The sequence below is a fragment of the Lepidochelys kempii genome, chromosome 6, assembly GCF_965140265.1.
Source record: "Lepidochelys kempii isolate rLepKem1 chromosome 6, rLepKem1.hap2, whole genome shotgun sequence".
NCBI classification, from domain to species: domain Eukaryota; kingdom Metazoa; phylum Chordata; order Testudines; family Cheloniidae; genus Lepidochelys; species Lepidochelys kempii.
Window position 1 is genome coordinate 120,088,275 of NC_133261.1, and position 15,437 is coordinate 120,103,711.

A 15,437-nucleotide genomic window follows, 5' to 3' on the forward strand; every position below is an offset into this window, starting at 1 on the left:
GGGTAGGATACAAAATAGCATAGCACCACTCTATGGGAAGGAGAAGAGAGAGAATACATGGCTTGCTGGATTTATCATGCCCAGATCTAAGGCTCAGTCTTGCAAAGTACTGAGGCCCAGGTATTTTAGTGCCTAACTGCCACTGAAATGGCAGAAATCAATAGGAGTTAGGCACCTAAATACTTCTGAGGCTTTGGACTTGAGTGCCCCCAACTCCCATTCAAGTCAGGGCATAAGATTCAGGTTCAGTCAAGTAAACCAAAATTTCACAATTAATGCTTTAAACAGCAATATCAGAATGACACATTGGCTCCGGGGAGCAATTCTTGACTTGCCAACATGTTCATAAACCTGGCCAAGGGAAGTGGCTGGAATAAGCTTCACTTCTTGGATGACCTTTTTAAGCCCAGGGCAGAGGGCTGAGGGGGGAAAAAAACTTGTGCTTTATTGTCTCCGATTCCCTGGCTAGCTCCACCTCACTGCCTCTACACACAGCTCCTGCAAACCTAGTGAAGTCCACCACCCAGCTACAGGAACCTAAATACCTTTGAGGATTTCGGCCTACAAGACTGTGCTTTCCCTCCTTATGACCTTAAGAGATTATCTTTGATAACTGGACCTCTGTCAGGTCATAAAATTTTTGACCAGATGTAGCAGTTCTTTCCAAACATTTTCAATTAAACAGCATTTTTTGTGGAAAAAATTCCATTTTCATCTAAATTATTTTGGTTTTGAGCAACTCCAAAATGTTCAGGTTTTGGTTGCAGATTGTTTTGGTTGGTTTCTTTGAGGGAGAAGGGGGTAAATGAAAATCCCAAATGAGTATTTGGGTAAATGAATTTTCCCAAAAATTTTGAAGAAACATTTTGACAAAACAAAAAGGTTTTCCATTTTCATCATTTTGGATGGCAGGTGGGTGAGGAAGAGCAGAGGGACAGAAACCCATTTCCTAACCAGTTCTAATAGCTGCGTATGTTGTCTGGGGCCCTTCTTTACTATCTAAATGGAAATATTCGGTGGAACTCAAGTTGATTTGAAAATACCTTCCAAGATAGAATCATAGAATAATAGAATATCAGGGTTGGAAGGGACCCCAGAAGGTCATCTAGTCCAACCCCCTGCTCGAAGCAGGACCAATTCCCAGTTAAATCATCCCAGCCAGGGCTTTGTCAAGCCTGACCTTAAAAACCTCTAAGGAAGGAGATTCTACCACCTCCCTAGGTAACGCATTCCAGTGTTTCACCACCCTCTTAGTGAAAAAGTTTTTCCTAATATCCAATCTAAACCTCCCCCACTGCAACTTGAGACCATTACTCCTCGTTCTGTCATCTGCTACCATTGAGAACAGTCTAGAGCCATCCTCTTTGGAACCCCCTTTCAGGTAGTTGAAAGCAGCTATCAAATCCCCCCTCATTCTTCTCTTCTGCAGGCTAAACAATCCCAGCTCCCTCAGCCTCTCCTCATAACTCATGTGTTCCAGTCCCCTAATCATTTTTGTTGCCCTTCGCTGGACTCTCTCCAATTTATCCACATCCTTCTTGAAGTGTGGGGCCCAAAACTGGACACAGTACTCCAGATGAGGCCTCACCAATGTCGAATAGAGGGGAACGATCACGTCCCTCGATCTGCTCGCTATGCCCCTACTTATACATCCCAAAATGCCATTGGCCTTCTTGGCAACAAGGGCACACTGCTGACTCATATCCAGCTTCTCGTCCACTGTCACCCCTAGGTCCTTTTCCGCAGAACTGCTGCCTAGCCATTCGGTCCCTAGTCTGTAGCTGTGCATTGGGTTCTTCCGTCCTAAGTGCAGGACCCTGCACTTATCCTTATTGAACCTCATCAGATTTCTTTTGGCCCAATCCTCCAATTTGTCTAGGTCCTTCTGTATCCTATCCCTGCCCTCCAGCGTATCTACCACTCCTCCCAGTTTAGTATCATCCGCAAATTTGCTGAGAGTGCAATCCACACCATCCTCCAGATCAGGGACTTTAGATGAATTTAAATAAGTAATTTCCATGAAGAAATGACAGAGCATTTCTCAAAAACCTTAGATGAGGATCTGCATCCAGGAATCAGATCAATTTAGGCAAACGCTTGTATCTGCAGTGACCCTGTTAACCTCCAGATGGTTCCAGCACAGATGTGAGAGTCTATCATGTAGTTCAGACTGTAGGATTGAGACCTACATTTTTTGTTTTGTTTTTTAAATTAGATTGTGTTAAACTTGAAGGTGTTAAAACCATCTGTTTGGGATTGTGATGGGGCGCACTTGCCCCGCACTGGTACTGCGAGGGTTAATTCTACTCTCTGGGCCAAGGAGGCCACACCCATGCGGCTCTGCTGGCCATGCTCTGGCTGGAGACTAGATACAAAAGGGAGCAGCTGACTGAGGAGCCAAGAGACACTGGGGATTCCGGAGATGCTGCATCAGGAACAGGGTAGGAAGTAGTTCAGGGGGACTAGGTAATTGTGCCATGTGGGGTCAGCGTGTTTCAGGCGGATACCCCACCAACCCAGTGGTGGGCATACTTGCCACTGGCAGGTCCCTGAGCTGGGATATGGTAGAGCAAGGAGAACCAGGGTCCCCCTACCCAGCTGCCACCCTTTCTTCTGGTGGTGGTCCACTCCCCTGTCTAGCTGCTGAGCCACACAGCCCCAGCTGAACGGGGCAGCCCTGTTGCCTTTTACCCCTATGTCAAGCTATCCCAAGACAAGGGATGGTTGTATAGACTCAGCCACGGAGCCATCATTATCTCCACCCCCTCCCATGAAGGGAAGGGGTGCACTTGCCCCACGACAGGGATGATAAATAAGTTTGTGTGGCATCAAATAATCATCATATAAATTGATCACTGTGTACTTGGAATTTTTCGATGAAAGCTTATATGTTTCAATAGAAATAGATTTTTTATTAATAACATGCACACATATATATTTAAAATACATGTACACTTTTTCTACCATTCACTTTAGAAAACAATCTCTTAAACCAGGTCCCAAGTAATTTTAAACATTAAAAACAACATTTTTCCATGATTATACAACAAATATGTATTACTCCAACTAAGTGGTATAGAATCACAATCTAATATTATAATGCAGGTTCATGCTTTTCAGTAGAAAGAGATGTCTCCTTTTGATGCTTTATTAATATCAAATATATTTGACAATGCCTGCACAAGCTATTATATGCCAGGGTGATTCCCTGATGCAAAAACATTGTATATAAAGGATTTAAATGAAAGAGAGGATTCTGTTTTGCAGCTCTGTCACTGAATTTATCTGAAGAGCATCTTGTGTATAACCTGCAGCTGTGGGTAAAATAGAACCCAAGGAGTATGACAAGAACTGGGAAAATATCACTGAATGAATCATGAAAGAGAAATCATTGAATAAAGAGGAAAAAGTAAAGCCTTGGTTTATATTGGTTAGAGTCTGAGATCCTGCTATTAGGTTTCTTTTTAGAGTGATGGCTTTTTAATGTACTCCCAAGTATCAGCCTGGATCTTTGGAGAATACACAAAATTATCATCAGCTATATTGTGGTTTAGTTTTCACAGAAGGCTCCTATGATGAGGGGACTTTAAGGCACAATATTCGATATACTCAACTGAACGCATTCACTAAAAACAAAACTTCTACTGACGATGCCTGATATACATATTCAAGAACTCAAGCGGTAGCTCAGTAATCACATCCATTGAAAATTAGGCAATTTGGGAGTGGCTCCACTGTATACATCAGGCCAGATCCTGCAAGTACTTACGCACATGCTTAACTTTAAGCATGAGTATCCCATTGACATCAATGAGACTACACATACATTGTAAAAGCTTACAGAATCCATTGTATTTCCAAATGCATGTGACTTACAGGAGTATGTAAGTCCTCTATCATGTAACTGCAAGACACTCTGCTTTTGGCAAGTGATAATTATGAGCTTGATCCTGTAAATGCTTATGGCCACATGTAGTTCCACTGCAGGCAATGAGATGACTCAGAGCAATAAGCACGATGCCTGCTAATAAATGTTTTCAAGATCAGGCCTGACACTTGAAGCCAACCAGGAAAAGTGGTACAAAGAAAACATAATAATTTACATGTTTATACTAAACAGTCAAGTGAGTTTCTGAGTAAATACATGCAACACTGCACTAAACGTTAATTTTTCTTAAGCCAGTCATTTGCAAAATTACCAAATGTTGCTACCAAATCTTTCCCTGTTCGACATATCCTTTATATTGTCTCTAAGGTGTCATACATTATTTTTAGAATATATTCCAAGACGACTGGTTTTGAGAGGAAGGAAAAAAACTTTCTTTACACCCAATACAAATATGATCTGTGTGTGGGCATAGTACAGTTGTAAAATCATATACATTTCTTTACACTGAAGTCTGACTCTGGGCTACCTATAGATGGGATCACCTAGGAAAGTTCAGAAAAACGTGTTGCAGAAGTCAAACTAAACCCTGAATGGCTTTATCAATAAAACATCTCTTTATGTATCTGGATTACAGTACTAAATGGTGGCTTGGTAACAGAGTATTCAGATATCACTAGATAATTTAATAACTTCCATAGTCAAGTTGTAGGGTCTGATTCTCCTCTTCAGTATGCCTGTGCAGTCATTTGCAGCTGTGTACGGTGTGAGCAAAGCTCTGCAATAAACAGCTAAGCGACATGAAGCGCAAGTAGGGGGGTAGTTGAGAATGTTCACAATTCTGAAGTTTTTGATTAATTTTTTTCCTCAAGAATTTAACCAAGAAAGGAGTGGGTGGGAAAATTTCACAAAAATTTCATCCAGTTTCTGCTTGAAATATTTTAATTACATTTTGCTTAAACTTTTTTGGCCCAAAAAGAGAGGAACAAAACTTTGGTGAAAATGTTATCCCATTTTTCAGCCGTCTCTGGAAGAACCAAACCCTTGATCTTCTGAAACGCCAAGGAATTAGTTACCTGAGACCCGTTCAGAATGTTTGTTTTTTCCTTGATATCTTTTAAAGGTGCATTAAGCTGCAACCCATCATGCAGCATCATATAAAATAAGCTTTTAACAGGCCAGAAAGCAGTTACTTATTTCCCCAGACAAAGTCATTTTTTCAAAGATGACTTCAACAAGTATTGTAGTTCTAGCAAAGGTTAAAGGCTAACTCCAGCTCAATTTTTTTCCCTTCCTTTCTTGCAAAATAGTAGAAGTAACGTTATAAATTATTTGTGAAGTATAATTTAATGTAATGAGCCTTGCCTTTTAGCCCAGAAGTATAGTGTGCATATACTGTCAGTCAGTGAGAAAGGGTTATTTAGCATTTCATAAAATAAGCTGATCATTTCGAATGCTGCAGAAAAACTAACATAAAGAAAAAAGTGCATGAATCTGTTCACTTTCGAGCAGAAAATTACATATTTTTAAAACCAGAAGGCAGAAATAATTTCCCAGAGACACCTATTAGTCCTCTAATATCCCTTTCCCCACCTGTCCCTGCGCACACAGTAGGCAATGTACCATCAGAGATAAGAGAGCTCTCTGAGGGATGATGGCTCCTCTAACAGCACTGATCATATCATTCTCTCACATATCATACAGTAAACTCATTTCACTACCGGTTTATAGTAGTACACTTATTACACATACTAGATAATTGGAGCCTTTCTCCAGACTAGCCTGGCCTTCTTTCAGTTTTCCTTGTTGAGATAGGTAGCGTATATTAGTAGCTTTTAACTGATGTTTTTTTCAAAATACTTCAGTTTGCAAAATGCAAGCTAATGTTTGAAAGTTTGGGCCAGTTTTTCTGCAGGCATTACTCCAGTGGGCCAACAAGAGGCCATTGATTTACACCAGCGGAGCTATGTTGAATCACACCAGCGGAGGATCTGGTCTTCAGACAATTTGACCCCTTTACCTCCAAGGTAAGTATGGACATTTTGCTTCTAAGAAAAATGAAAGTGGCCTCTCAGAACCTAACCATTCACAATTACTAATTTCACTTAAGAAACGGCATTGCCCCATTTTCCAGCTTTCCCATTTCTGTGCTGTCCGTAGGCTATTTAATAGTAAGAGCATTTCATACAGTTGTAGATTCTGAAATTTGGGAGTAATAGTTGTGTTGAATTTAGGTCTGAACATTTTTACTACAAATTCTCTTCTTTCCTGGATTTTTAGTTCTCTCTCTTCCTGTCTCTGAAACCTGCATTGGCTTCTAACTATGAATATCATCCTTGACTCACTTGACTTTGCTCCTCATACTTCCTGCCCTTGTCTTTTATTTATTGTACGGTTAATACATGTCTGACAGCAGCAATTGTGTGTGCAATATACAAGAGCAAGGCATTTTAAGTAGGGTTACAGGTGGAATCTTTGTTCTATACTAAGCACATCCATGTAAGGCCATTTTTATTTGTTCATACTGTATAACGCTTGAGAAATAGCATCAGTCAAATCTACATGAGAAAATTGGTTACTTGAATACATGTCTGCCTCCATTGTTACAATATACTATTATTTCACTTAGCATTACCTTTAAAGCTCCAGTGGCTAAAACCTGCAATGCAAAGCTGATTCCTTCACTGTAAACTTATAGTCTATAGGACTCCCATTGACTTCCATAAGCTTTGGATCAGGCATATTTGTTCAGCAATTCTGTGTCGCAAGTCATCAGTAAGTGAACAACAAATATATTGGTAACTATGTAGTTTACTGGCTTGTTCATAATGTTCTCCCAAGTTACAGTGCAATCCCTGCTTTTGACCCCATTTATTTTAATGTCATTCTCTCCCTAATACTACTCTTTGGTATTTTCAGAACATAGCTCTGGCAGCTATGACTTTCCCATTCCCGTGGTCAGATTGCGCAATGTGTCTCATAGGACATGCTTGATATATATTCTAAAGGAAATTCCAAAAATTGACATTAGACATCTAACTCCACCTCAAACACTGTCACTAATGCAGATTAAACTCATCTCAAATGAAAGTCCTCTGAGGTTTTACTCCAGTGTGTCTAATATATTCCCTTTCTGGAATGTGGGTTTTTGTTTTATTTTGTTTTCAAATCACAAAAAAGTGCCCACCTAAGCTCTAACACTGATAGTGCGTTGTACCACATGGTCGAATAGTAAATAGCGCACGCACACACACAAACCTCAGAATTCCAGCCAGGCAACCTGGAGGGGATTCAAATCATGTTTAGAAAACACTGACAACTGGCTGAGAATAGACTTTCATCTGAGTCATCCCGTTTTGTCGCAAAATGTTGTCAACAGAAAGATAAGTAAGAAGTGAGAGCAATTTAGTGGCTCAGTTAAAAACACCCTCACTACAGTGCTGACTGATCTCAGTGTAGAATTTCTTGTGAGTACCAGATGAGTTATTTTGCTTTTTTGAAAATCCTAACCAAAGAGACATTTCTTTTGGCACTGATTCCTTCACATTCAAAGCATTTCTCAAAGAAAACGTGCTTTCTAAACCTTACAGAAAATAACTCCCACCCCTGAATCTTCATTGTCAGAATAATCTGTCACTTTTGGTTTTTACCTCTCACCTGGTATGGCATAATTTAAATACAAAGTAGATAAAATGTTTATATCTACACTGGCAACTTAATGTCGCTTAGTTTCTACAAAATACATTGCACGCAAGCTCTCTGCTTATAAAACCCTTTGCATACCAATGACTGCAGAGTATTAATCAAAGTACCCTCCATTCATCTCTGTTTGTATCCCGTCTTTCATCACAAGTGTGTTTACAATTAGTGCCTCATCTTCGCATGTTCATAAGCAGTTCAAGCATTCAGAAACAAAACATCAGTGGATCTAACAGCTACTTCAATTCATTTTATAAATAAGCAACTGAGAATTTTGCTCCAAGTGGCTGCTTGTATAGCCCATTCCATAAATGGAATTCTCTGTAGAATAAGGCACAATATGATACGAATGCAGCTCTTCATAATAGAGTGACTGAGAACAGCATTCTTGTACCATAAACTTCAGCCGTTTTCTTGTATCCGAGTAAGCGGTCCTATAACAGGGTGCCTCCTTAAAGTATTCATAGCTCTCTTTGTCTGTCTCTAGGTGGATCTTCCTCAGCAAATTGTTAATAAGCACAGACCTGCGGAGATAGGTTTCAGGGTCTTCAAGGAATCGAAGTTTCTGCAGAGACAGTTTTAGAATACAAGTCCGGTCCTCAGGTAATATCAGGTGCTGAGAAGTAAAAATAACCAATATAGTTTTAGGATCAAGGAATAAGAACAAGAGCTTTTCCCCTTTGGAATATTTATTAGAAACATACTCACTTTTGGAAAATACCCCTGGTAATCTTGATGTAAATCTTCTTCTTCTGCATATTTTCTCTTAAAGTAGGCTACTTTCGACGTCGTTAGCGTATTTGTCAATACCCTGATTGGATCAGCTGTGCAACAAAAAATAGAGTATCAGCAACGATTGTGGCAAATTGATGTCCCCTGTAATGTTAGTCTGGCATGTGCAAAATGATGTGTCTATAAGCCGCGGCTGCTTGGTTTCTGAGACTAACAGGAGTTTTGTTTACAGATCATTAGCTCTATCATCTTTTTTTTTTTTCAAGCACACACAGGTGGTGCTAGACACATTGCAGAACTAAGAGAAAGGCAAGACTCCTGCCACAAAAACTTACATTACCTTGATATGTGACTCAGGTGAAATTAATGAGCCATTGGAAGGGTGGGAGGCTAGCAGTGGTTACAGAAATATGATCAACCAATGGAATAGTAAGTAGTATAAATGGATGGTTTCATCTGTTGAGTTCAGATGTTCTAGTACCCGTGATGCACTTAACCTAGGAAGGGCATTCAGCAACATTGAACAAGGATGTGAATTTACATCCCGTGTAAAGATTTGACGGCGTCTCACCCACAGTAATGTATATGGGTGGGATGCAATAACAGTTGTTTCTTCACTCTTCCATAGAGCAGCTTTATGGTTCAGCATTGTTTACTCATCATACAAGAGAGACCATGTTACCCCCCACGTCCCACAGTGAAGCACTGAAGGGGTGGTTTCATTGGAGCGTAATTACCATTCTACACACTAGGTGATGCTGTGGTCACAGCAAAGTGAATGAGCTCTTGAAAGTAAAATCTTAGTTGGATTTCAGCGTGGTGTGGAGTGGTCACACTTAGTTGTGTTTTATTGCTTATAAGTCAATCTCCATAGTTCTGTATGACTCAGATAGGCACTGAACAGAAAGAATACTCCATTTGATTCCACAACAAAACTTACAGAGGAGGGAAGAGGTGGACCCAGACCACAGAGGTTGGGGTGGGGGCATTGGATGAAGGCTTTTGTTTCAGCCCACTACGGAGAGAAGGGCCACATGCAGGAGCAGATCTGGCTCTGACCATCTGCTGCTGGGCCCTGGGGGTTTTGTTGTGGACCCATCCCTCCGTAAGAGTTCTAGCATGATAAGTTAGTGCCTGATTAACTACCCCTCCCCTAAACTTTCACAGTGCTCCAGCCAAGCTGAGGTTCCTGCTTAGAGCGCTGATACACTCCTTAAATGTGTGACTGTGTGTTCTCCTACACTATACCCAACATGAGAGCAGCTGGATTCCAACAGGCAATGCCTATGTTATATGATTCAGTGGGCCTAATCCACTGTCACTGATGTCCATGGACATTTTGCCCATTGACTTCAGTGGGAGCAGGATTGATCCCCAGAATGTTTCATTGGACATCAAGGGCCCAATTCATCCCTACACCAGAGCTTGGCACAGGGACCAATAGATGGAGGGAAAGGGGGCAGAGGTGGCTTCATGTCACCTGTGTGCCTCTTTTATCCTGAGTAAGCTGGGGAGGGGGACAGACCTAACTGGCACCAAGGGGCCATTTTGGCAGCCAGGGATAGCTACAGCATGGGAATGTCCTAGCCACACTCCAACACATCTTTTGTGCCAGGGGCTCCTGCGGTGGAGTGGGGGAGGATGGCATAGAGCCAGTTTTACTGGCTTTGTGTCAATCAGGGATTTCTCCTGTGCTGGGATATTTCCCAGGGGCCAGATCCAGCTGGTTAACAGCCCTTTTGCCAGAGCTCATGGAAAATCCCACAGGAAGCATCTGAAAGAGAAAGATCTCCGTGAGGTTCTCCATGCAGTGTTTTCTCCCCGATTGTTTAGCCAGGGTGGGGTTCCCCTACTACAGAAGGCTACAAGGCTGGCCTGCAAACCCTGATGGGAAGGATTAATTCTCTTTAACTTTCAAAGTCCTGGGCTTCACTAGATCACTTGATGCAACGTGTTACCAGCACAGCTTTAAAGGTGATGCTCCCATGATCCTGGGGCATCAGGATGCGTGGCCACATCCTTTTCTCCGCGCTCATGCCCCCTAAGCCAGCAGCTGTGCAGTGTTGGAGCCACTATCATGGTGATACATCACTCAAAATGCCTTTTTATAAGGGTCTGAGGTGCTGGATTTAAGTCAGCTTTATGCCCGAGGCAATTGGAGGGAAAAGTTTTAATATCCTGGAGAATTTGAGACAATGTTTCTCAACAACAGAGCAAACCTTAAACTAAGCAAGTGACTCAAATTAAAAGGAAATTTTTCAAAAGTTTGAGCCTTATTCGTGTACTTAACAAACATGTATGGTCATGCACTCTGATTTGCACATATATTGCTGCAATCATGCATGCAGGCAGTTAAGTGCCCAAATAGCAATTTCCACAGATATTCACTTATTCATATATGGAACAGTAGGAAATGCACGTGGATGTGAAACACCAAGATCTTAATGGGTAGGGAGAATGAACTGTCCCTCACAGCTAAGTTAGACAACTGAGGGTTTGATCCCGTATTCCTTGCACACCCACAATGCTCTGTGACTTCAACTACCAACTTAGACAAGACCCAATCAGGGGATATTCCCCAGTGCCACCCAGAGCCCTCTTATTTCTGTGTTTATAAACCCAAAGAAAGTGCCCACTCGGAAACCCAAAGAAAGACATGCTAACTGAGGTTTGGGATACCCTCACGCTTACGACTGATGTTGTATTTTCTGATTTGGCTGGTTATGTACATCTTTCAGCCTGGTTTCAATTTACAGCTGCATAAAACTGGAGTAATGCAGCCGGGAATGAGGTTCTTAGGGCTTTGTTTCAATATAAACACACTGACTCGGTGCTCCTTGTGCGTAAGGCTCTTCTTGGGAGCCAAGTGTTTTGACAGTTACAGCAAGGGGTCATGAGTCTCTCCCCCTGGCTCTCAAACTGGGAGACAGCTGTATGATAACCCTATCAAATTTCTTCACCACCACACCACAGTTCAAGCCAGAGGGCCAAATTTTCCAGTAGTGCCAGTGGGTGCAATGCTACTAACATCACTGGTGATGTCCCTGCTTACAACAGCGCTGGATTTGGCCCATACTTCCAACCTCCAAAAATAAGGATAGTCACCTTCAGCAAAGCATACAAGCACACGCTTACATCCATTCCTGTTCATCAAAGGCTAAACTAACAGTCTGTGGCCTGATTTTCCAAGGTGCTGGGCACTGGTGGATCTCCATGGCAGTTAACCAGATTGGCCTTCTTTCCCCCTCACACTGGTGCGCTATTTACACTTCACATGACACACTCTGAATGTCTGTTCTCAACACTCAGTGCACAGGGGAGTTGCATTTGTAGCGCCCATCAATGCTAATGGCAGTTAGAAGCATAAATCCCACACATCAGTGAGAGAATAGACGCCTACATCTCTAATCTTGATTCCCCAAATGTAACTTTACAATGTCTTTAATTATATGCTCTAACTGCCTAATGTGCCCCTTTCTATTAATTTCAAGAATAACAATAGTAGTGCTACACGGCATGATATGCAGTGATGTATTAAGCATGCTTGGAACAGAGGGTTATCTTATCTAAATTAAAGTGGAAATATATTCAGAATATAGCAATGTCATACTTTGACTGAAAATTGCAAGAGGCTCTTTAATTTGACCTGTGTGATCATAACAATGGTCTCAATAACAGGGCAAATGCTTTCACTTTAATCAGTTGATGTAGAGTGATTTTAACAATGATGCAATTTATATCAGGGGCAGGAGACAAGACTTGGGTTAATAAATGGTTATCTAGTTAGGTGACGAGGAATGATGGATTTGTGGTTAGGACCCTAGAGGAGGACTCGGGAGACCTGGGTTCTATTCTCAGCTTTTCTACAGACTGCATGTGTGACCTTGGGCAAGTTACTTAATTCTCTGTGCCTCAGTTTCCGCTTCACTGCCTGAGGGGAAACTCATTCACATTTATGACCTGCTCAGATGATGCAGTGACAGGGGCTGTGTCAGCACCTCAACAGTGGCTTGGTGACCCAGACATCTGCAGCTGATAACCTCTGAGATTCACTGACTACAATATGAGCTTAATGCACATTTCAAGGTGAATGGTAGTAACATGTTCCTACTTAGATTCCTATCACAGCATCGGGAAGATCATCAATCTGCAGGCGGGCTAAAGATGACCGAGACGCATACCATATCTAAGTGTCTCTTGCATACTTAAATAGAAAACTTCAGGCTTTTAAACGAATAGAAATTGACATTTATTTTCAATAGGAGACATGACTTTGACACCCTGGGAAATACTGTAAAGTCCTTGCGACTGCTGTCAAAATACAGTAATAAATTATTTTTTCTCTAACCCAAGCACAGCTTGCACTTAAGGAGCATCCTGGCTGAAATCTTTGTTTGATTTAAGACACCAGGTTGCTGAGGTTCCATCTTTCCTGGGCACTGAGAGTAGCTGCTCTCCTGTTTGACTCTGTGAAGCTACTGCACCACGAACAGGTGAACCTGGGGAAGGGAGGCACTTTGCCAGCTCAAAGATTTCATATGGATTCAAAATTAGCTACAATCTTTTTAAAAGAGCAGGACAAATCTTGCATTCCTTGCTCAGACCTTAAACAGAGAAAACTCCATTTAACTTGCATGGAGTTTTACCTGAGTAAAGACTGCTAAACTGTATCCATACTGTTTAATGTTGCTGAAACTGCTGGCTTCGTGCTTTAAAATGACATTCCTTGTGGTTGGCTAATCATCTCTGAGGACCCCACTACTTAATTCTGTGCACTTTTTCTTCACTGATACAAGTATCCCAGTGCTCGAGAAAGTTTGGCTTTTACATTAGTGAAGACATTGTACTTAATCACAGGGAGATCATCACCTTGCTTATCCCAGTAGCTCCGTTAGCTTCTTTGGGACTATTCACTTTAGCAAAGTGAGCAGGATTTGGTCTGTGTATAGCAAATAAATAAGAGAAAATCATCTTTTCTGGTTGGCCCCCTTTTAAAATAGCTATGAATAAGCAACCCCTTGTTCAACTTCTACACTGGAGCAGTCTCGCCGGAAAGCAGCCCATTATATTGATTGTCCAAATTCTATTAAAGAGACGTTTATTCTGTATTTAGACAACGGCCATTGTGGGTAGTTGGCTAACCTGTCGGTTTCCTTGTGGTGCTGAATCAATCTGCAGCGCGGCTCTCTGGAATGGTTTTGGGTCAAACTCCCTCTTTGCCCAGGCTCTGCTAGCATCTCTCACAGCGCCGCACTGGTGCACTGGTGGGGTGGGTCAAGGAGAGACAAACACTTCGCGCGGCAAAATCAAGGTGCGCACCGAAAGTTGTTAGCTTGTAAAAGATCAAAATGTTGCTTAAGGAGACCCCATGATATTTCGTAACACAAAAAGCCATTCCCCGCAGTCACATGCAGCTCCATAGCTTTGACCTTATTTCTTAGGCGCCATTTGGAACATAAAGTCATTGAAACATTACAAACCCTCATTTCACTGAGGAGCGTGTTTATAATTACGTAAGCGGGAACGCTGTTAGTCCGACTGCCTGGTTCTCGAAAGGCCGTGTCATTACATGAGCCATATCCTTTTACTGTCCTGAACTCCTCCTTTTTAAGTTACAGACTTTTATACCCTTTGATTGATTGCTGTCAGACTGTACCTTTCCTGAAAAAAAAGCTGAAGTACTGCGAGCAAGATTGCAACATAATTTTGTGGAGTAGTAACAATCTCTTATTATATACACACCTACACAATGTGTATATAATAAAGTAGGTTTTGGAAACATCAGAATTTATCATTTACGATCGGTCCCATTATTGCAGTGTGGATGTCTCCATTTTTGCCCTTTAGGTGAGGTAGCCAATATGAATGCAAATAAGCTTGTATCTGAGCACTGTCTTGCATTCTATATTAGAGGAGAATTTTTAAACACATATTAAAGATACCACTCCCATCAGAAAACTATAAAGAGGGTGGGTCGGCACTTGCATATGCTGTATGTATAGACACACACACTTTTAATATCAGGGGGTAGCTGTGTTAGTCTGTATCCACAAAAACAACAAGGAATGTGGTGGCACTTTAAAGACGAACAGATTTATTTGGGCATAAGCTTTCGTGGGTAAAAAACCCCACTTCTTCAGATGCATCTGAAGAAGTGGGTTTTTTAACCCAGGCAAGCTTAGGCCCAAATGAAATCTGTTAGTCTTTAAGGTCCCACCGGACACTTTTAATACATAGTCATGAGAAAACCCTAGGGCTCAAGCCTCTCTGTCTGGGTCCCTCAGATATAAGCAATGCCTATAGAGAGGTAGCTGTCTCATCCCAGAGGAAGAGCAGGAGGAACCCATGGAAAGAGTTGCTGTGGTTACTTTTCCGAGTTTGGGACTGAAAGACAGGAGATGCTGTGATCCAGCTGCCCTTTGCCCGGCCCTGCGCTGGCCACTCGGCTGGCCAAAGGGCGACTGGCTCCCGCTTAGTATTAGAGAATTCCTTACAAGCCTCCCCCGCAGCCTTGGAGAGCTCGCAAAGCCGGGGAAGAGGCGGGGGAAGTTCTCCCAAGCAGCGGGCAGAGCGAGCCCTGGGGGCGGTCACCGCCCCGGCCAGGCAGGGGCTTCCCCCTCATGCCCCCTGCCCGAGCCGCCCTAAGGGGCCGCTGGGCTGTGCAATACAAAGGCACTTACCGGGCAAGCCGGGCCACAGGGCGGGGCTGGCTCCGGCGCTCGCCCCTGGCTTGAAACGCCGCCTCCCCGCTCGGCTCCTGCTCCTCAGCCTGCCCGCGGCGGCAGCCCCAGCTCCGGCAGGTGCCTCCAGTCGCTGCCGAGCGCATCCCCGACGCGCTTCAGAGCAGGAGGCGGGCAGCCCAGATGTGCCGCTCCCGGATTGGTCCAGAGGGAGCAGATGTTGGCCCGTTGCTATGAGAGTTGCTAGGAGGCGATGACGCTCTCGGCATCTCAGGAGCAACTTCAGTGGCGCTTTGAATTTCTTGCGGGGAGAGTGTAGTGGAGGGTGCCCTGAACCCCGGGGGGGGGGGGGACGACGACCAAGAACCAGGGTTAGGGGTGCCCTGAGTCCCAGGGTTGGGATGCACCAAGACCCAGGTCTAGGGATGACCTGAGTCCCA

The 15,437-nt window shown here is 42.9% G+C and overlaps 1 long non-coding RNA gene across 1 annotated transcript; it reads right to left on the reverse strand.

Moving 5' to 3' along the window:
• Positions 1-2,952: 2,952 nt before the first annotated feature.
• LOC140913458 (uncharacterized) lies at positions 2,953-15,116 on the reverse strand. Its single transcript, XR_012159596.1, has 4 exons — positions 14,998-15,116; positions 13,460-13,649; positions 8,294-8,409; positions 2,953-8,201 (listed from the first exon to the last, which is right to left on the reverse strand). It is a non-coding gene; the product is annotated as an uncharacterized lncRNA (long non-coding RNA).
• Between the last annotated feature and the right edge of the window lie 321 nt (positions 15,117-15,437).